A 22,952-nucleotide genomic window follows, 5' to 3' on the forward strand; every position below is an offset into this window, starting at 1 on the left:
TTGAACTAGCGGAGGACAAATGCTGGAGACCTTGAACTAACGGAAGACAAATGCTGGGACCTTGAACTAATGGAGAACAAATGCTGGAGACCTTGAACTAACGGAGAACAAATGCTGGAGATCTTGAACTGACGGAGAACAGGTGCTGGAGACCTTGAACTGACGGAGAACAGGTGCTGGAGACCTTGAACTGACGGAGAACAGGTGCTGGAGACCTTGGACGCGTATAAGAGTTCTCGGAAGAGTCTGTTGTCGCGCGGTTCAACAATTTTCCTAAACCCGGATGTCGAGAGAGAGAGAGAGAGAGAGAGAGAGAGAGAGAGAGAGAGAGAGAGAGCGTATTTTGTTAGTTCTGTATAAGCAGTGTACGCATGTCTTTTATCGAGGTTAACGTTACTTCGTTCGAGAAGTTAGGAGACCCCGTCCTGCATGAGGGAGGTTGAAGGATGATAACACAGGGCAGAGGACGGCACAGTGTGTCGAGGTAGAGGTCGTGATGTGTCGCAGGAACTGGCCGGACATGGGAGAGGAGGTTGTGCAGGCCCTCAGTAGGAGAGGTCAGAGAGTACTCCAGTTCAGGAGGGATGTTAGGTTGGCTTAGTATGTGAGAAGCTGTGGTGTGTGATTAGGACAAGGAGGGTAATGGGTCCCTTCAGCGTGGAAGAGCTGATAGTCTCATTGTTAGGGAGGCTACTCGTGGCCTCAGTGTTGGGGAGATTACACAGGACCCTCACTGTTGGGGAGGCTGCAAGAAGACCTTACTTTTGGGTAGGTTAGATGAGACTTACTGTTAAGGAGGCTATACCGGACTCACTGTTGGGGAGGCTGCAAGGGGACGTACTGTGTGGGAGGTTGCAGGGGATATCATTGTAGGAGAGGCTACGTGGGGCTTCACTGTTGGAGAGGTTACAAGGGACGTCACTGTTTGGGACGCTGCAAGGGGGTCTCTGATGGAGATTCTATAGAGAGCTTCACTATTGGGAGGGTAAAGGGGGCATCACTGTTGGGAGGCTACAGGGAGCACCACTGTTGGAAGGCTACAGGGAGCACCACTGTTGGGAAGGGGAGCAACAGTGGAGGAGTGGACACTTGGATCATGATCGCAGAAGAAAGTGCTTCACCAGTGCAGAGGCTGGAGACGTCTTCTACCGAAAATCCTCAGTGTTCAGTCCAGAAGGCCAGAGAGAGTCCTGCAGCATGAACAGATGCACAGATGTCTTGAACCATTGAGGCGCGGGGGGGGGGGGTGACCAGAGGGAGCGAGGCGTCGCCAAGTAACATGTCTCAGAACACGCCATATGACGATGAGTGGGAGACTCCAAAGAAAAGATTGAAACCCCGAGCTGGAGGGTACTTGAGGAGGCTTCAAGCCACGCTGCACCTTCACACAGGAACACCAGGCCACGCTTCAGCGTTTTGTATTTAATCCTTGTTTCCTCTGATGTCTTGTGCGGTGTGGCTGTACACGTTTTCCCTGGAGTGGAAGACGGAGGTGGTTAGCATGCAGGGAGTAGGGTGCGGGGCAAGGTGAAATCCGGGCTTGCCTTTACCGTTGAAGTCAGAACGTTACCCAGGGGTATCTACCGGGCTCCAGACAGTGCTATAAGATTCTGCGTGTTGCGTGCGAACTGAAAGGTCCCTTATATTGGAACTGCGAGATGTAACAGTCAGGTTTCTCCTGACATTATGGTCGGATGTTAAGTCACTGTGGGTGACATTTATGTGGCAGATGAATATAGCTATCGATTCGTGAGTGACGAAGTCTTTTCCTAAGGCCAGACGTGTGGGGAGGTCATGACGCCCCGGAGCAGACGGATGATCCTTTCACTGTGTTTGGCACATGTGTTGCCACGGGAGGTGCAACACTTGAGTTCAGACTATTTTGTGTTGCTGTTACCACCGCCTGCTTATCATCACTAGTCTACACGCACGAACGCACGCATTCGCCTGAGGAGCAAAATTCAGGTGCAGGAAAGTGTGCAAAGGAATTCTGTGAGAAATGAGTGGGATACAGCACCAACAGAGGATCTGATCACTTTGAAAGAACTGTTTATAGATTCCTAAGAGGCTGTTAACGACGTTGATAGTGAATGTGGAGCTGGAAGACAGTCCAGAACAAGAGAGCACAACTGGAATTAAGGCGAGAGGGACGCGAGGCAGCAGTATATCAGCAAGAGTCGCGGACACATCGAACAGGCGCAGCGAAGAGGAAGTAAATGCAGTTACCACCGGAGAATTCAGTTAACGCTAGAGAAATTCAGAAACCGGAGAATTCAGAAACCAGTGTGATAAAAATGTTCGGAATAACACCCTCACTGTGTACACATGCAGGGGAAATATAGATAAGAGAAAGACAGACCCATGGAGAAAGAACAGTCAGACGGTTGCCAGATGATACATCGAGGTAACGATGGATGGCAAATGATAAATGTAGAATTTTTCTCGTCAGTCAACCCAGTAGCTGCCGCCACAGATGGTAAGCTTGACTCTTGTTACACGTTGGGAGAAAGAATAAGGATAACACGTCTTCACCATGAGAAAACGTTCAGGAAGTGGAGCGAGAGAGTGGTAAGAAGGCCGGCCGGTGTTGTGGTGCGAAGAGGTGTTTGTGATGGAACTGAAGCAAGTAAATCCTCAGCGAGGATTTCTCTCCTTGTTTGTGGTCTTTGACTTAAGGGAAAAGAGTGTCATGATGTCAGGTATCACACGGCTGGAGACGCTGGGGTGGAAGCCATGTTCAGAAGGGATTTGATGTCAACCACTTTAGAGGTTTCTAGGGAGGAGGAGGTCAGATGCAACTACAAGGTAAAGTTATAGGAAAATTGTGTGCAAAGACCTGAACATTTGAAGATGATTTGTAAGCAGGAGAATAAGTATGAAAGGGTAAGTGATGAAGACATTAGGGGACATAAGATGTTTATTATGATTACAAGGAATATGAATAATGAAGGGAAACTGAAAAAAAATGATTACGTATGTAGCAATGAGCTTAGGGTAGTACGAAGAACATCGGGGAATATGTAAAAAGTACGATCCTGGAAGAGCCAGCAGCTGGCCAGAGAGTCGGACTGATTCGTTGAGATATATTGGCTCCATCGCGACATGTTCCCGTCTGTGTGAGGGATGGTCCGAACACGTCTATACGTCGACTGCCTGAATAATAAAACACAGGTCCCAGAAGCAGGACCGAGACCGGGAGCTGAGCCTCAGAAAAAAAGAAAATAAAATCGTTTTTCTCGACTGCTCACTCACCCAGTCGGTCAGACCGACGGTAATAATGCAAAGGGAGTTACTATTTTTGGAAGTAGCTCAAGTTTTGAACGGTGTCTCGCTATAGTTCAAGCACGGATCACCCTCATTTTGCTTGTGTAAGTTCAAGTGCACAGTCGCTCGTATTAGACATCTTGGTTGGAATTGGATTCATTACATGTTGATGTTAAAGGGAACAGGAGGACAGAAAGTTCCACATGGCAGCTCTGACGAGGAGTTTGGTGGTCGCAACCTGGGTAACCCATATGGCACGAGTGGATTGTGGTGGGAAACACAACACAGTCTGAACGAGGCAAGCCTAACGTTGTATACCACACTACTAGTCTATACTTGTAGCATCAGTTTGTCTTAAGTAATAATAATAATGACAATAATAATGATAATAATTAATAATAACTGAAGGATGTTCCATGAAACACCTGGATGGAATAAAATGTTTGGGAAATATCAGAAACGTGTGTATTAAGCTTCATGGCCGAATGTTAACTTTTTCTTGTTTACGAGCCTCGCCAAGTTACAGGTTAACGGGAAACTATGGAGCATAACACGGGCCAAATCCAAAGGTAGAGTCATGGGTTGTGTGTCATTCGGATGCTTAGAAGATGAGGAACATTTGTTTATATTTTCATGAATGTCGGATTTAGACTTATTTTCAACTTGGGTTTAGTTGGACGGATAGGCGGAACGAAGCGACCCCCCCAAGAGTCTGCCAGGCTACGTAGACGACATAAAAAACATTGACAGGTGGCGAGAAACTCACTGGTGGAGTGGATGTTGTCGTCATGGTACACTCACTGAGCCAGCCATACCAGCCGGATTCTCCGACACAGATGTCGTCCATGTTTACACGTGTCGATAAGGTTAAAAACGTACTGATCCAAGTAGATCATTGAGCTACATAACGAGAAATGACCCTTGTGATCCATCATGTTCTTCCATTACAGGAAACTCTATGAAAAAATGGAAAACTGGTATACGCATGCCGCCTCACCCGAGACATAAAACACACACACACACACACACACACACACAACACATTGTAATACATGATCTCGACTGGTGGACATGGGCAGCATCGTGAGTGCTGCCGGAGCCTCATCAAGATCAAAGAGACAGGAAGTAGTGACACTAAGGGTCAGGTCTAAGACGGCCATCATTCTCAGGCGACGCGTCGCACTGTCGTTGTGCTCACACGGGTCGTTACCGTCTCCCTCACAGGTTAGGCATCAGTCAATGAAACATTTTTATGAGTCTCTCAGTAAGGCTTTTGTTTTTGGGGCCTCGCATTGTAATAAACAATCGCTCTGCGTGTCAACGGATGAGGAAGGTGATCATCATCAGTTTGTTGTCGAGGGTGTGCGTACCTGCCTCCACACCGACCTCTGGTGAGGTTATTTCATCTATAGCAAGAGACGGACGTGTACCAGATGGCTTTGCCAACGTTTTATTTTTGTAGTGACGAATGGAAAGCTTGTGTATAATAGGACACGCATTTTTTTTTCTCTTCAAAATCCATGAATTCGTAAATGGTATTTTTGTAAAATAAATGATTTTTCCCCTGTATGGAAATAACAGCGTGTTAAAAAATAGGTCAGCTGTTAGAACTATATTCTCTGATTTGATATATATATATATATATATATATATATATATATATATATATATATATATATATATATATATATGATTCGATTTGTATATTTTCGCTACCATTAAACGAAGAGCAGGAGGATGACTCCATTTTCTATGAAAGTTCTGGCGTTTTCCTAGGACCAGTTTAAAGACTCCTGCAGCCCTTGGCTGTGTTCGCTGCTTCCAGTAGTATGTTGACGTAGATTCTTTTGAAGTGAGAAGTTCCCAAACGCGACAGCACTGCCAGTGATATAACCTCGCCACAGTGACTGGTTTTCACCGTGGTATAACCAGTTCAAGGAGAAAAGTGATGATCAAATCCTGGCCACAGGAACGTCCTGCCTCCGTTAGGTCCTCACTGTGAGCAGGCAGTCTTTCACTACCCATCTGAGCATCTCTCACAATAACAGGTGTCACAGCCGCTTGCAACCAGGAATCATGACCGACCATCAGTATTGTTTTCGCATCAATTAATGTTGTCATTGTGCTGTTTTGGAGTGTGTGCTGCGCTGATATTGTTACCGTGGTCTGTATTTCTCTGTTGTACTCCCTTTCGCGATATATATATATATATATATATATATATATATATATATATATATATATATATATATATATATATATATATATATATACAGCCTTTAACATATGCTTCAGTAAATGATGATGATAATGATAATGATTATAATAATGATAATTATTATCATTATCATTATTATAGTGAGATAAATACTAAGGCGTAAGCTCCCCATTGACCAGAGTTTTTACAATAGGGAATGATAGAGGCAGTTTCTCAGACTGGACAGGTATAATGGGTGTAGACCATCGAGAAAGGTTTTGTGTTAGTCACGCTTACGTGGTGTGGCTGGGCTGTCGGATGCTTCCACGAGTAATAATCGAAGCCTAGCCCTTGACCAGGCACAACTTGTTGACCCCAGCTTTTCCTGACTAAACCTGATTTATTTAAAAACCCATTTCAGAGTAGGACACTCTACCCAAAGTTTGCTATCCATACTAGTGTTTTGTATTATTCTTACTCAATTCAGCCCCATAGCCTGGTGAAAGTTACGCTTAGTATATATGACCTTATAGGATATCTTAGTATACATGACCTTATACAGTATCCTAGGATAGTAACATTTATCCTCATTCAACCTCGTAGCCTAGTCAAACTTACCCTATTCTTGTATATCTAACCTTATTCTAGTTTACGTCACCCTGTCTAACTTAATTCAAATCATACGTTTTTTGTCTGTTTGGCAAAATATTGTTAAGGACGCTGTAGTATATAAACTGATATTCTTTTTCATTCCATGATTGGTGGCCTGGCTTTCCCATCTGTTGCCATTCCATCAGTTAATGAGGCGGTATTACCAAACATGTAAAGGTTACACACGGTAGACATGCATCACGCTACGGTAACAGGAAAAAGCCTTTTTTTTTTTTTATCAACTCTTACTTTGTATTGTGTTATGCGTCACACTGTATTTCCTTTCGAAAGCTTTTTAGCTTCATGTATGTCGATCGTGTTACCGTACTGCGTCCCGTAACGTTGAAAACACATCCTTGTACAAGATGGGACGATATTCCAAAGTGACCGTTAACATAGTGTTCGTAATTTGTGTCGCAAAATTCCAGGCTTTTCTTTTCTTTCTTTTTTTTTAGCGTATTTTCCAGGTCGATAAGCACTAGTGTGTAACATGAACTTTTAAATGACTTGAGATACAGAGCGAATTTCTTGCAGAATAATTGATGTAGTCATTCGAGATCTCTCCATCATCATTGTCATCATCATCATCATCATCATCATCATCATCATCATTAAGATCTCCTGTGGCCCTCTGTGTGGGGGATGTTCACACACAGCCTACTCGTATATCGACAGCTGCTGATTACAAGCCGTAGTCGCTCTACCAGTGCAAAAAAGAAAAAAAAAGTCAGGTTCAAAGAGATTTTGTGTGTGAAATTTGGCGTAAACTTGCAGCCAAGCAGATTCAAATCCCTTTTGAAGTTCGTTGCGGTTTCCAGGGAACACAAAATGTGATATGAATTCTTTTAAACGATTGACAATAACACTGATCCCATACTATATATAGTATGAGAAACGTTCGGAATACTGCGTATGACTTGTGTATGCTACAGTTCTGAAGATCAGTGGCAACAGGAGTGAGGAACTCTTGATACATACATCGTTTATTTACATCTATTACCTAGCAGTATTTAGTCTGGTTCTCTTGAAACTTGAAACTTCTCTATATTCCTTCTATTTTTTTTTCTTCAAAGTTTAGCGACTTAATATGAGTTTTACTGGACCGGGAGACCACATTTGAAATTAGAAGGAATCATCACGTTTCCGTGGTAGTGCGGGTGCCCTATGGAGATACGTTCGATCAGGAGTATCATGATTATGAACGATGTAGAGGGAGGTTAGGCAGTTAGTTGTACTGATATGTGAGAGAGAGGCAGGTTGGGGGGAGCGTGGCCGGGTTGGAGGTATGGAAGGCCAATAGTGACGGGCGTTGTTGGGTCGCAAGTATACTCCCTGGATCGATTACTGATGCTTCATGCTCCTCCCTCCCTCCCTCCCTTCTCTCTCTCCCTTCCAGCTTGTAGTCCCTCCATCTTCCCCACCCTCCCTACTCACAGTTAGTCATCTGTTTCTTTGTTGCCTGTAACACTCTCCTTAAGCCGGCAGTATATATATTTTTTTCTTCCTTCTTCCGTCTCCCCTGCCCTTCAGCTTTTTACTCCCATCCTCCTCCTCCTCTCCCCCGGCTCTCCTTCTCCTACTCCCCGTTTCCTCCTTTTATTCTCGTAGTGTGTGCTTTCAGCCCTGGTCTTCCCTCTACGCACTACATCACCCATCCTTTTCTTTTCTCCCGTATTTTCTTCATCGGAAGAGCCCGCTCCTTCCCTCCGTCGGTTTCCTCTCCCTTTCCATCCATCTTTCCTTGACTCTTTCCAACCTTCTCAACTTTTTCTCCTTCCCTCCAGCCAGCCGTGTAGCCTCCCACTTTGCTACTTCTCTGCCACGTCAGTGTCATTCCTGGTGTACCGATGCTAACCTTCAGCCGGTGTGCTGGACTGTACAGAGGCTATCCTTTGGTAAGGTGCAGTGGTTGCGGCCGCCCACACTCTACAGTGTAAGTCACCACCACTACCACCACACTGCCACCATTGTAAGTCACTACAACCCGGGTTATGAGGCCCGACTGTGTCTAGGTTCATTCCGTTCACTAGGTGTGCACGTTGAGAGTAGGGGCGCCTGTCCTTTGGAGGGGTATAGTTCCTGGAAAGATTCAAGGGAGAAGTAGGTGGTGGATGGTGAGGCTAACTAGGAGGGGTGGAGTAGAAGTGTACTTCACGTTGTTCATAGTGATAGTAGCTGGAGGATGGACCGACATTACAGGGTAGTGGACGATATCTGTTAAGTGGCGGACTTGATGTGGTGGAAGTTGGGTGGAGGTGCAGCGTATGTAGCTGGTAACAGCGTCTTAGGATGGATGTTGTCTCATTAGAGACGGGCTCACGAGGTTATCATTACCCCCCTCGTTAGGGGGGTAATGATGCCAGGACTTAGGGACAAGAATGGATGGGGTGTTTTCTAAGTGGAGGTAGTGGGAGGTATTCTGAGTGGAAGGGGAGGAGTAGGGAGGCTTTCTGATTGGGAGAGGAGGAGGAGGAGGTGGGAGTCATGCTGTGTGGGAAGAGAGTTAGGAGGCCTGCTTGAGTGGAAGGGTAGGAGGTGGTCGGCTTGTTGATGGAAGGCGGGAAATGAGACACTGTTGGTATGGAGATAGGAAGTGGGAAACTTTCCCCGTTGAAGTGGGAGGTGAGCTAAGTGGAAGGGACGGAGGTGTGAGGCACAGTAGAGAAAAGAACCGGGGGAACTTACAGGAGAGAGAGAGAGAGAGAGAGAGAGAGAGAGAGAGAGAGAGAGAGAGAGAGAGAGAGAGAGTCAACAAAGATAAGATAGAGTGAGGTCAGACCACGGAGGAGTAGGGAGGGAGGTGGGTGTATCAGAGCATATATACGCCCAGGAAGCGAGACGTCGTGGGCTGTAGGGAAAACGAGTTTCCAGAGGTTGCCAGGATCAGGAAGGAGGCGAGGATGTGGCCTTGCCTGGGCTGGAGACTGAGGTTCTCATTACTACCATGCCAGTAATGCTCTTATGTTGTTGTATCATGGCGGCCGTCCGTGATGATGTACATCACTCGCCAACCTTCTCTGCTGATCATTCTCTCTCTCTCTCTCTCTCTCTCTCTCTCTCTCTCTCTCTCTCTCTCTCTCTCTCTCTCTCTCTCTCTCTCTCTCACCCGTCCGTGCCTGGAGCCTTTCATAAGACATAATTCCTTTCTGGATATTGCTTGCTGGTGTATGAGGATGATGATGTATACGTGTGTGTGTGTGTGTGTGTGTGTGTGTGTGTGTGTGTATACACCCACCTCGGTATACCCTGTGTGTTGGTATCATGTGTATCTTATACCACCGGACTTGGATGATGATGATGAGGTCGGGTTAAGGTCTCCGGCACAGTGGCAGTGTGCGTGTGAAAGGAACTTATTAACGAGTTGCATTTTGTTACAAGTAAACTGTCATGTCGCAGCCACACTTATATATATATATCAGACCCGAAACTGTTTAACTGACATCCTGCAGGTGTTTGAAATATTTCGCTCTGCCCAGCGGAGACGTTCTGGAACCCAGTGGACAAATATCGATAAGTTGTACCTAATCAGCCAGGTTATGGAGGGTGGGAAGACTGGCGCACCGCGTACCCGCACAGACTAACTTCATATACAAGGGGTCGTGTAGCCTGGTCCCAGACTGGGCTGTGGAGGCAGGGGAGAGCCATGTCAGTCAACGTAAGGTATACGTCAGGCATGAAAGGAGATGAGGGAGATACGACATCAGTAGTGCGATGACCAGGGGGCCCGGACGGCCGCCCACGCCAAACGTCATTACATGCCGATGGTTTTGATCTTATTAATATTCTGTTCCCCCGAGCGCGTCCCTTAAAGACACGACCATACGACCCTGGGGTACGATGGTCTGGCCCTACGTGTAGTGAAGTCTTGCGAGTAATGAGAGTAAGGAATGGTGGGGTGGTTAGGAGTTGGGGGTCTAGGGAGCAGTGAAGTCACGGAGGAATTAGTCTCGGGGCAGTGACATCTCGGGGGAAGGAGCACTGGTCATAGATGAATTAGTTTCGCAGCTTGTAAAGTCTGGGGTGTCAACATGCTTTGTACAGAATGTGTATAAGTTTGTTGGTCGCGCTCTAGAGAAGTAACAAATGGGTAGACAAAAAGTGTCACTATTAGGTAGATACTATGTTACAGATACCATTAGCAGTTTAACTTACGCCCTGAATCTAGGCTACAGGACTCAGTGGCATTTAACTTACTGTGAAATGTTAGATATATGAAAGTTAAAGTATGTGTGGCCAGAGATAATGACGCGCGCTAGAACACTGCCTCTTACACTGTGAGTAAGTTGAACCTTTTTAGGTTAGGTCGAGAAGACCCAGCAAGAAAAAGCGTGTCTTTTTGCGACTGGTAAGATATCTGATACTTTAAAATTGTCTTCACTTTATGCATTTTTAAATTTTGACTACTATAGTAAATGACTGTAAGCTGATGATGAATCATATTTACACCAGACTTTACAGTTATCTGGTCATTGGGTTCAAAGACCCTCTCTGACGTCTGTAACTTTTTTGACGTGTGTGTGTGTGTGTGCTACCGTTCCAAGGGCGAGCAAAGGCGGCACAATGAATAAGCCTCTTGTTAGCGGCAAAACTGAATAGCATTGTGTCGCTCGCTGTTTGAGAAAGAACGAGTTGGTGTCGTTCGTTGTTTCAGGAAGAACTAAGTGATGTCGCTTCTTGTTGTTGTCTGAGAAAGAATCAAGTGCATTAGTGATAACGTAACTGGTAACGACGTTGGTAGTCGGGATGTCGGCGTGTTACTGGTGTAGAGGAAGTTCAGGCACCGTACGGTATGGTGCACTGTAATCACTGAGGGGGGTCCCAGACAGGGAGGCGGGAGGTGGCGGCGTACGACTGGTGGGGCCGCCAGGGATGAGTGAAGCGCGCCGCCAATGTCAGTCCAGCCGTGAGCACCACGCGTCCGACACCACTCCTCAGCCACGCTGCCCGGCATGCCCGTCCCCACGCCACCTCTCCCTCTCCACTGCAAACTCCGCCACGATCACTTCCGCACCGACGCCGAGGAAGGTGCTGCGAGGGACGCTGTTGTGGCATGCTGCTGTCGCTTGCAGTGACCTGAGCAGCAAGGGTCACTGTTCTGAGTGCTTATCGGTGGTGGTTGGACTAAGTTTGAAATCGGTGACCCTGATAGGGTCCACTCGCGTCATCGCTCGTTAGAAATGTGAGGTATTGTGTAAACGGGAGAAGTGAATGTCTTAGTGGGATATTGATAGTGAAGGCTATAGCGAGTGAGCGAGCGTGGGACAAGCAACAAGTATAAGTCCAGATACATATCTGGGAGCACGTGCTGCTGCTACGGACGGACCAGCTCCTGCTGCTGTTCGGTGCCATGAAGTCACCATAGACAATGGTGCCGTCTGCTAACCCGTAAGATATAGTCAACATAGGGTTTTAAGTCAGTGGTCAACATAGGGTTTTAAGTACAGTTGTCTTTGGTCATAAGATCTAAGAGATTAAGCCGTTAGGGAAGGTGAATAATGAATTGGAGATTAGTGGTGTTATGGCAGAGTGGGCGCTGTCTTCCGGGCTGCAGCGACGTTGACTTAGGAAGCGAGTTGTGAATTGTCATGAGTGGCAGCCACCTGTTGTTATGGTTGTAATGCGCCTCCACGTTCGTTAACGCCTCCCACATGACACTCGGTTACTCCACCCTGCTGTGTGCTGGCATGTGAGAGATCTGAACAAACAGACTATTGTTTGTTCGCATCTAAGATTTGTACTTTCGTTTATTACTAAGACTTGCGGGTAAATATCAAGGGAATTCGTGGGATTTGCTGGAATATATATAGTTAAATTTAAGGAGCATAATTGCATTCTTCATGGGTAAGAAGTAATTTCATGTGTAACTGTTCTGGAATCGTTGTCTAAACGCTTTGTAGGAGTTGATACTGGTAGCGAGCGATCATGGAATGATTTCCCCGAAATCCTATAGGTCCGCGCTGGCCAACAGCCAAAACTATACAGCGCCGGAACCACCCTCCCTGGTTCAAGTCCCCAGTGTTGCTGTATTGGGTTGTGCTCCTCTCTCCCCACTCTGCTACCCGGATATGAATATTAATTTCTTCTTTTGTCGAGATTTGTGAGTTATGTGGGTGTTCAACACGGGAGGAACGTGCTGACAGATGAATATGTATCTGTTGCAGGAGGGATAATGAAATTTCTCTTTTCTGTGTCGCGCGTTATCGCACATTATGCTATAAGTCCAGCATAGGATCAAGTCGCTTCACTCCGTTACATTGTGTGCTTCTACGATAGAGATGATTCATACTGGAAGGCTCCTTCAGTTTGTTACATTTTCAGTGATAAGTGTCAGGATGTGTCCGGATGGGGTAATCGGTTCCGATGGCTCGGGAACCGGCAGAGATGAGTTCACATGAGATCTAGGTATTTTGTCTGTGCTTTTATTTTGTTTTTTAGTCGTTCGTTCCTATATTTCCCAACCTCATGCAAATCAAACGCGGTTGCAAGATCTCGCATGGAAGCCCTTCCGGTTTCTGAGCCTGTAGAAATCGGGAAATGGCTAACGTTTCCGGAAACTTAGTATCACAGATCAGAGTTTCAATGAATAAATAATCACTGAGTATTGAGAACATGGAGTATTAGAAATGTAATTACATATTTTACTTTCAGAAATATATATTACACACCATTGAAATGCATTTGAAGTGCACGAGCATAAAAAAAAGTTAAAGTTGTAACTAGGCATTATTACAAAGTAAGAGTTACCGCTCCTAGCTTTTGGGAGCACGCGAACGTAGCAGCTGCTGCCCTCTATCACCCTTGGTTCTCACTCAAAGCTGACGCTCCGCCGACCTTGATCGTTCGTTCAGTTTACTTCACCCTTCACTTTTTATAAGTGCTTTAGCTTGGCAGACAGTATGCGAAATAATCTTATTTACTGTGAAGACTCTACTAAGGTTATAAGGTTAATGTGGAGTTCATCATAGTTTAAAAAAGGATGTTGGTGCCCAGATGTGGCGACATCAAGGAGGTACTCAGGCACGTCTAGATGGAAATCATGCTTTAGTGAAAATTGAGTTTGATTCAAGGAATCGAGACATCAGGACAGGGAACTATCAGTCCTTCCTTTCATTGGTATGAACAAAACCGTCTGAATAACATGGCTTTAGCCAGAGAACTTGAGAGTCGTGGTAATGTTCTTTAGTGTGTTTCGAGCGGATGGTGGAGTCATCATACCGTCAGTTGTAAGGTTTCGTGTACCAGTACGATGACAGGTACTGACTCTGTGGTTGGATAGGAATAAGTGGCAGTCATGTATGCTGTTGTGGTTGCACCCTTCTCGTGGTGATGATGCTCATTTTTGTTAAACTTGGTATTAAGCTTTTATACGGAGTGTCAGATTTGAGTTGACTCATCCTCGGGTCGTGTTGTTCATCGCGACGTATCATAGGAAGATGCCGAACACAGAATCCAAAAGCTAATATACTTTTTTGATAAGGGAGCTATTAATGAACTACTGAACACCGTTGCGTCCCTTAACGTGACATACTATTACCTACTGCCCTGATCCACTTACCTGGCGAACATTAACAGTGATGGCTCACACTTGGGCATGTACGTCGCCATTCACTAGAAGGCAGTGGAGAAGATAGGGCAGTGGAGCAGCCTCGCGAGGCGTGTGCCCCATTTTACGTCAGTTGTCAGGGTTCTGATGGGGATGTAGTGGATGATACGCAAGTCGCCTTCTCCACTCCCCGCACTCTTTTGATGTACTTTTGAAAAAGATTTTTTATTTGTAGCATAGATTTCGATGTGTTTTTTTTTTTTACGATGATAGTTTTGTGGAAAAGCTTCGTTTTTGAGTTAAGCCGTAGTAAAAAAAAAAAAAAAGATTCCCCTAACAACTCCAACCTCAGTAACCTGACCAATCAAACCTGCTCACCTAGACGAACAAATCACTCATGTCGCCCGCCAGTTGCTATGTCACCATCGGATCAGGAGAGTGCACCAATCTTGACACCAGAACCCTCGTGTAAGAATAGGCTATAATTTGAAAAGTATACATTCCCCCTCAATGATAAGTAAGGCCAGTGAGTTCAGCATTAAAGAAAATGCATTAGGGAGAGTAAGTTTGAAATGTCTGCTCGCTCGCTGTCACTCATTTTCTTGTGGCCCATACATGTAGTGGTGGACTGGGAATCTAGCTCCTGTACGGATTCATCTGCCTAAGATTTAGCGTTATTGAGTTATGGTATTAATGCGCGTGCGCGCGCGCACACACACACACACGCCCACATAACATACGAATAGATTATTACACTAACACGACCGCCACTGAACACCCAAGCCAGCTGTTCATCTTCTCCCACGGGGATGGTTGATAACTAGATACTTAGAGTATGCTGAATATATATATATATATATATATATATATATATATATATATATATATATATATATATATATATATATATACTCATAGGAATGAAGATATGGTCACATATATGCGAGGTTAGAGACGGAGCAGTAAGAGAGTAAAACTCTCCCAGTAACACGCACACACACACACACACACACACACACACACACACACACACACAGTAATGACGCATAGTTGAAAGACAGAACTGCAGGTGCGCAAGAGTCTTCTCGTGGCGTATGTACAAATATAACCCTCATTGTATACACCCGGTGCTCGGAGGATCAGTTTACGAGAACGTTATGTCACGTTTGTTTAGCTTCGCAGAATTAATATTGGCAACATCTTCTGTGGCTGAGTTTGACACACCTTTTACTCAGAAGAGTACACGTCCCTTAACACGGTCTTTATTCACTAAGCTTTAGGGTAAGGAAAAATTACCCAGCACCGCCGCCGTCATCCTATTAACCTATCACATCTCCCCGTCACCCCTCCAACCAGAGGGGCCGGGAAGGTGGAGGTACGTTGGGATATGGTTGTCCTTGTATAGAGATAATGGCGGACATTTCACAGCCGTCATTTCCAAAGACCGTTTCTTGATGTCGGGGAAGAAATTCTGTCGAAGTCTCGTCATGTGTCTTTTTCCCAGGGTTATGCCACTCTTCGCTAAACCCATGTGGTCAAAAGCAACAGTTTTTCATGTGAAGCGTTTCACAAGAGGAGACGGGAGTAGATTTTTTTTCCAGGGTCTCGGGAGTTCTGTGTGCCTGAACATTGTATATTACAGGAATATCGACCTGCTGTGTTCCCCAGCCTGCTACTCTCATGTTTACCTCACCCAGAAGACCTGCTTAGCTCTCACACACTCAATCCTTCCTGAAGATGATGATGTTATAGCGAAACGTTGACATCTCTTATGGGGCCATACTAAAACAGGCGCACTGTTGACACCCACAAGAAAATAGAGGTTTTATTAAGAGAACAACACACACACACACACACACACACACACACACACACACACACACACACACACACACACGCGCGCGCGCGCGCGCTTATTTGTGCTTCTGCCTGTATGATATAGATTTTATTTCCCCTTTCTATCTTCTATTAGCGTGAAGGGACATGTAGAGGAGAGTTTAAAAGTCTTGTGCTTCAGTAACCTCTGGATGTGATTTTCTTGGCTGCAGACATTGTGCAGAGATCTTGCTGATATTTGATCGTTGACACACGGCCATGGGGCCACCTGTTCCATTGTACACGTACGAGGAAAATTGTTCATTTACCGCAAATTCAAGTGGATCGATGTTTGAGGGGAAAACACGTGTGGCGTGGTGTGCTGGGCAGAAAACTTCCACTTGCCCGAGGCAAGTCCCAAGAATGGTGTATACGCTGTCTTCTTCCTCATAACGGAGATATATAAATAATTTCAGAAATCATTGTTAAAACCACCAGGATAAAAGTGTATGCCTGAGCAACAGTTTTCAGTTAGCATCCTGGAGAGCAGCACCTCGTCAGACACAGACCTACAGTATCGTGAAGCTGTGTCGAGTGTGTCGTATGTGGTCCCTGGGAATTCAGGAACCCGTGGCGGGAGGGACTTCGTTGATATGGGAATATTCCTTAATTAATCTCCAAAGGCAACATTTCACTTACTCTCTTGGTTGACGGAGATCATTATTCTATCAGTTGAAAACCCTGATTCTTCTGCTCTTAGTTCCTGTATATTGTAAACGCTTCGTATAACCGTATCTGAAATGACTCAGAGTGAGGGTTAGTGGGGTTCTCGAACCTGTTGCTGCAGTAAGTCTTCGGACGGTGCGTGGTGTACCTAAGTAGCCAGTGAGACCAGTGACAGGTGTCTCCACCTGGCATGTGGTTATGGGAGGGAAAGCTGCACCACCCTCACCCGTGCCACATGGGACACCCTTCCTTGATCCGCGCCACCTGGGAACCGCCGCCAGATCCGCGCCTTCTGGGACGGGTTTTCTATGCATGCCTAAGTAGTAGTTTCTGGCCTGCATACAGGACGTGAGCGGGGTTTCCTTGTAGCACACACCCTGAGTGGATGTGGATTGTGGTACACGCTGAGTGAGGTATTGATCATGAGGAAGGACCGAGTCATGTGTGTTGATTCAACTTCTTATAGACAGAATTGTCATTATATCTAACAGACGTTGAGGTACACGGGAGCAAGACAATGCCTCGCTTCTTTACCCCGTCCCTCAACGCGAGAAATTTGAGGGACGTACTGCACTTACGGGTTCGAATGTTACACGGTGGCGTCATTGGAATTAGATGAATGTTGATGAGATGAACAGCATCATAAAGTCCGTTGAGAATCCCGTAATCAAGTGAGAGCGATCAGAATGTAGATTTTGGGCCGTGTGTAAAAGACAGAGCTGTGGGTTCACGGTCATGCTTGGATGTGGTAGTGGAGTAGAGGATCGATGAAGGTAGTCATCTCACCAAGGGTGTTCACGATGCTGGTAACAACAGTTCTGGCTGGACTGTGTGTGTGTGTGTGTGTGTGTGTGTGTGTGTGTGTGTGTGTGTGTGTGCGCAGGTGCTCGTAACAGGTGTTCTGACAGCGCCTGTGGCGGCGGTTTACATCATCAGGTGCTTGACGATCGCTGCCTCTTACAACTACGTCAAAGTTCACTATGAACATTCTCGTTCCATCGTCACACCAGTGGGTGTGTTGTGTCCATCGTAATCTTAGTGTTTGGATTTGGTCGTGAGTCAGCGTGGGGCTGGGAGTAAGAGGGAGGCTTGTGTCGGTGTCGCCCCACACTCAGGCTGCGCTACTGGGCTCCACACTGCGCATTTACCACCCCATCTGTATTATTTATGGCTGCCCTGATGACCGACTAGGAGTGGTTTCGTTATGAAGGGCAGCTAACACACTGTACTCGAAAAGAGATAAGAGATGAAGCCTTTCGTTGTACCGTTGATAAGTTATCGTAAAGGGAGTAGGTATGGTCTTGTGTTACACAGATTGGGTAGATGTTGAGGGAGTTGAAGTGATGTAGTGTTACACTGAGTCTGCACCGGCCATGGTACACCAGATCCCGGGGTACTGGTACCTGGCCTCACAGGTCGTGATACTGCAGACCCCGACCGGCCCAGTGCATGTAAATACCAGTGTGATCTTTGGTTATGTAAACCTGAGCTGTCTGCCTCCCCCCCCCCCTCCACACACACACACACACACACACACACACACACACACACTAGGGACGAGGACACAGTTTAATAGTCCAGAGAAAACTAACATATCAAACTCTAACAGTGATTCATATCTCTCCTAGTCTACCTCCTCATGAAGAGCTATTCTCATAAAAAATGTGGTCGTGAGGGTACATATGGAGCAGCGTTTGACTGATAGATTAAGGTGTGTGTGTGTGTGTGTGTCTGTAAGGATATGTTTATCTGTGTTTACATATAAACTGATTTGTGTGTTTTGGTGACTATATTAACCACACAACTTGGTTGTAGATAGCAGGGGAAGACAAGTGTACGGAAATATTATCAGCATTTTCCAGTATTTCCCGAAGCTGTTCCATGATTGGATATGGTTATCATCCACAGGAGGAGCAAATGTGTTTGGTCATCGATCACAAATGTATAGTTGATGATGCTAAAGGTGATTATGTTATATTCATTGAGTTGATAAGTGAAGATAGCATGGTGTATGTGAATGTTAAATGTGGTGGTGTATTATACAGTGGCACCACCTGTGTACCCTTCCTTCAGGAGAGGTATATGAGACCTTTATAAACCGACGTTATGTTTGCTGCCTCATGACGCAGTCACTGGTCGCCCAGGGGTCGAGTCCGCTTAAGTTCGAATCCTGGTCTCGGCAGCCTGTCCACAGTTAACCCAACTGTTCATCCTCCCCAAGGAACTGGTCGATAAATGGGTTCCTGGCTAGGATATATATATATACTTATGAGTCCACGGGGAAAATGAAACACGATAAGTTCCCAAGTGCCCTTTCGTGTAATAATCACATCATCAGAGGGGAGACAAGAGAGAAATATAACAGTCAGTTGATATACATCGGAGAGACGAAGTTAGGACGCCATTTGGTGTCCAGTGTAAGGTCTTGCCTGAGTCGGTGTTGCCAGTGAAAAATCATGTAAGACTAAGTGTGTCGTTTGTGCCGCCTTGCCGAGTGGTATTAGCGCACGGCAGCATTGTAGTCGGGACAGTTCAAGTGGCTGGAGGTGCGTTATCATCGGTTTTGCCTCTCTTGTCTGGAAGGTTCGTCCCAGAGTCGACACATTGCCACAATACAGTGTATTGTCTTGATGAACCTCGGGGTGGTGGTTGTAGTTTCCCCTTCCATTTTGTTTCTAGCGAGAGCCCACTTCTGTCCCGCCGGACTGCAGTTACTAATTTTGTCCAGGGTCTATTAATGGCGGCCAGAGGGGGTTTGGGGTGGGGGAGGGTCACGTTCCCACATTAACCCCCATTCCCCTTGGCCCCGTGCGGAGAGGTGATGCACGGTGCACACGCTGCCTCAAGTCTCGTGTTGCCAGAGGCCCCAGGACCTGATGGTTGACAGCCTTCTCCTGGGTGATCATCACCGACCCGGAGCACGTCTGTCTGTAGGAGTCTCGCCTGGCTGATGCTGACCTGGAGATGGGTTCCCTCCCCTGTATGATGCCCCTCCGTCTTGGATGACAAATCGTCGAGGCTTAGATCTCTAATCCCTGACGTTTTACGTTCCTTTGGAGTCTTGTGTCCGTATCTTCCTTGCATGGTGCTCGGAGTCTGGTGCTAAGGGGGAATTTTTTTTTTTTCATCTTATGCTACGGTTTTTCATTTTTGTTCGTCCTCTATTTTATGCCAGGTTCCTTAACTTCTTGAGTGCGTGACCTTTTGTCCTCCCTTAGGTAAGGTCAGGAGAAAGGCCAGGCCAAGCATAATTCGAGGGCCACATAGTCGTGGTCGAGGGTGTGACTTTACAGTAGCGTGTAGGTCATCAGTTGGTCGTGAGGAAGTACACTATCAGAGGTGCACAAGGGTAACACGGGAAGCTTGTGACAGGTGTTACCATTGCCGTGTATGTCACCAGGGTGAGCATAGAGCCTAACCTAAACCCAGCGACAGTCTTGACTCTAGGTAGAACTTCCCCTCGCCTCCTGTGTCAGAGGAAGTAGTGAGGTAGGTACAAGTTTCCTTGTGTCGCAGCCTTGTTGACAGGTCTTGAAGTTGGGCAAAACTTTTTCCTCCCCCCCCCCCCCCTCTCTCTCTCTCTCTCTCTCTCTCTCTCTCTCTCTCTCTCTCTCTCTCTCTCTCTCTCTCTCTCTCTCTCCTCCCCTTCCTCCATACACCATCTCGTCCTCCTCCTCGAACCTTACGCCACTTCGTCGTCGTCTTCCACTGGCCTTGTATCACTTCGTACTTCTCCCCACCTGCACCACATCGTTCCCTCAACACCATCACGTTCTTATCCTCTTCCTTGTTTTCCTCGTAATATCTTGGCTTGTTGTCACGTCTCCTTTCGTCTGTTACGCCAGTTTTAAGTTACCAATTAATGTTGTTCCTTCCCCCACGGGTGATGAGGGTGTTGGGAGACTGTCATTTCCACGGTAGACAATAGCGGGATGAGCGGCTGTCGAGTGAGCATACAATGGCTAGACTTGGTACACAGTAATGAAGGTACGTGGGGGTCGTGGGCCTCTCGGGAGATAGAAAAGTGTCCCTGGTCAGGTCGGGACGGGCCAAGGATAGTCTCGACACCCTGGAAATTATCCATTGTGACTTGCTAGAAGGGCGTTCCCCAGACTCGTGAGGTCTTTCTCGATGGTCCACAAGTATCTTGGGTGCGTCTCTCGCCTGCGTGGGATGGCGTGGCATTTTCCCCCCAGGGTATAACCGTTGTTATGTGGGAGGATCTTGCAGTAGAGATCAGCACGGGTGAGGCCTGTCTTTCGCTTCAGGACGACGCCGCAAGAGGGACACGACGGTGTACCCGAGTCTCCTCACTGCTGCAGTGTGACTCAATCCTCTTTGGCAGAATCATTCTATCTGTGTGCCTGTGATGGTCAGCGAGGGGTTTATCATTTAGTAATGAGACAAGATCCGTCACTGATCGCACTACTGTTGTTGTTGTTGCTGGTTGTGTGTGTGTGTGTGTGTGTGTGTGTGTGTGTGTGTGTGTGATCCTGAAGCGCTGGCCATATGCTTCTCAGACTATCCTCGGCTTAGCGGTCCTCAGTCAGGTTAGGGTACGGTAGAGTGGGATAGCCAGTCTCTGGGATGCCTCCAGAGACCACATCGTCCACAGGGAGGTGTTGCTTGCTGGTATAGGTTGTTGACGATCCTGGGTGAAAGGAAGGTTGAAGGTGCTGGCGGGTTGGGGCCCCGGGTAGAGGGTTCACAGCCTCCAGTTTGTTCGTCGTGAGTTCAGGTTTTGAGGGAAGTTTCTCCACCTCTTGAACACGAGGCTGCGGCCCTTGAATACTACAGTGCCATCCTTGAGGGCTATGGTATCGCCCTTGAGCACGACGTTACGATCTCCGAGTACGATGATAACGATCCTTGAGCACGACATTAGATCCTCGAGTGTGATGGTGTAGCGCTTGGCCCTACCTGTTAAGTTCCTTATGGTATAACTTGGTCAACACATTACAGACACTCGACAAACTTGTGAATGTCGAGTTATACGAGTGGAAGTTGACTATGAGGCAAGTTAGGGAGGTTTGATGAGGGCACACACTCATCACGAGTGGGTTTCGTGTGTGTGTGTGTATTACATACTTGTTCCATGTTTCTCGCTTTAGCGAGGTAGCGCCAGGAACAGACGAAGTAACGGCTCTCATCGCTCACCTCCTCTGTTTTACTGTTATATATAATTCAACGAAAGCAGAGCCTCCCCCATCCATCCTATATCCATATATATATATATATATATATATATATATATATATATATATATATATATATATATATATATATACCTTACACACAGTAGAGGAGGATATGTTGAAAGTATGTTGTTGTTAGGGGTGCTTGCCCAGTTGCCCTAAGGTCGTAACACGCTTATTAACTCTCATGATGGTTAAGATTCCTTTGATAAGGAAAGACCAGGTCATGAGAGTACACATGAGGTCATGAGAGTGCGCACAAGGTCATGAGAGTACACACGAGGTCATGAGAGTGCGCACAAGGTCATGAGAGTGCACACGAGGTCATGATGCACATTGTAGTCTGATCCTCGTGTTCGTGGCTCTCCTCCTAACGTCTGTGGTCCTCGCCTGATAATATACCAAGTCTTGTGATGTAGACAGATGATGACCCCCCCTCAGTTGCTGATCGTGCGATCACGGGCATTTCTCATACCATTATTCCCAAAGTTGGAAGCTTAAGACTCCAGAATATTTATGAAGTTATGGAAGGAAGGATTCAGCGATGTTGAGTTCGCGTGCACCAAGTAGAGGAAGAACTGCTCTGCTGCCGTCGATGTCCACGTCCGTTGTCCACCTACGCACCTGCGTCAACACATTGGTTAAGTTTTACGTCCGAGTTCTGATCTGAGACAGATACGGTCATGTTATACCACGTGCAGTTGTATGGTGATGAGCGCTTCAGCATCCCATGAGAACTGGTCGCCCTGACCTACATTTTACGCGTCTGATTGTTCAATCCCTACAATCTATTTGATTACTTAGAAATGTGGCAGAGTTAGGGGCTATCGTTGTAGAGGGCATTTGTAGACTGAGAGAGAAGCATGGCTCGAGTTCCTGCATAGATAATACAGTCAGTTGATAATGATTGTCATTGCGAGAAAAGTGGAGAACATGAAGGGGAACCATAGTGGTATGATTCGCGAAGAAGATTTGGTTGGGATACGTTGATGGTACCTGTTGTACCAGACGTGGTCTGAGGATGGCATGAAGTCCGTCTGGTGGAGTGTGTGTGGTGCCGGTCACTCACGTTACCATCTCCCTGACCACACACTCCTCGCCTTCCGTATTAACTCGCATCTTACCCTCGTCACTAAATATTTATTGTGTGTGTCTACGGATAGGCAGGTGCTGCTGCTGCTGCTGCTGCTGCTGCTTGACACGCGCGCCACTCTCCTCCTCCCTCCCACACCTTCTCTGGTCCTCCAAGTTGCTCTTCGTATTCCTTATACTCGTAGTCTTGTCCTTCCCCATCCTTCTGTATATTTCTCTCTAAACTTAGACATTTTGTTGTTCTGTGCGACGTCACCACAGGGATATCTGCACACGCTACCAGTCATGCCTCGTTATATTATGCGTCTTTTGTATGTATTCTTGTGTCTCGCATACCTCCCATTCCTTTCCTCTGTCCATTTCCGTGACTGCCGACCGTCGTAATGACCCTCTCTCTTCCCCCGGCCTTCGTACCCGTCCCATCTTGCCAATACATTTCCCTCACCGTCCTCCTCCCGTCGTACCCGTG

At 46.5% G+C, this 22,952-nt stretch overlaps 1 protein-coding gene across 11 annotated transcripts in view; it reads left to right on the forward strand.

Moving 5' to 3' along the window:
* cno (adherens junction formation factor afadin) overlaps nucleotides 1-22,952 on the forward strand; it is a 585,480-nt gene that overhangs the window by 238,705 nt on the left and 323,823 nt on the right. The window contains exon 1 of one of the 11 annotated variants that reach the window (XM_071673976.1): nucleotides 11,018-11,296. The exons of 9 other annotated variants lie outside the window; for them this stretch is intronic. The gene's annotated coding sequence lies outside the window, so the exon portion shown is untranslated. Of the gene's footprint in view, nucleotides 1-11,017; nucleotides 11,297-22,952 lie in introns of those variants that run through there. One more of the 11 variants, XM_071673978.1, reaches the window with a different exon arrangement.

The sequence above is a fragment of the Panulirus ornatus genome, chromosome 19 (assembly GCF_036320965.1).
Source record: "Panulirus ornatus isolate Po-2019 chromosome 19, ASM3632096v1, whole genome shotgun sequence".
In the NCBI taxonomy this organism is placed as follows: Eukaryota; Metazoa; Arthropoda; class Malacostraca; order Decapoda; family Palinuridae; genus Panulirus; species Panulirus ornatus.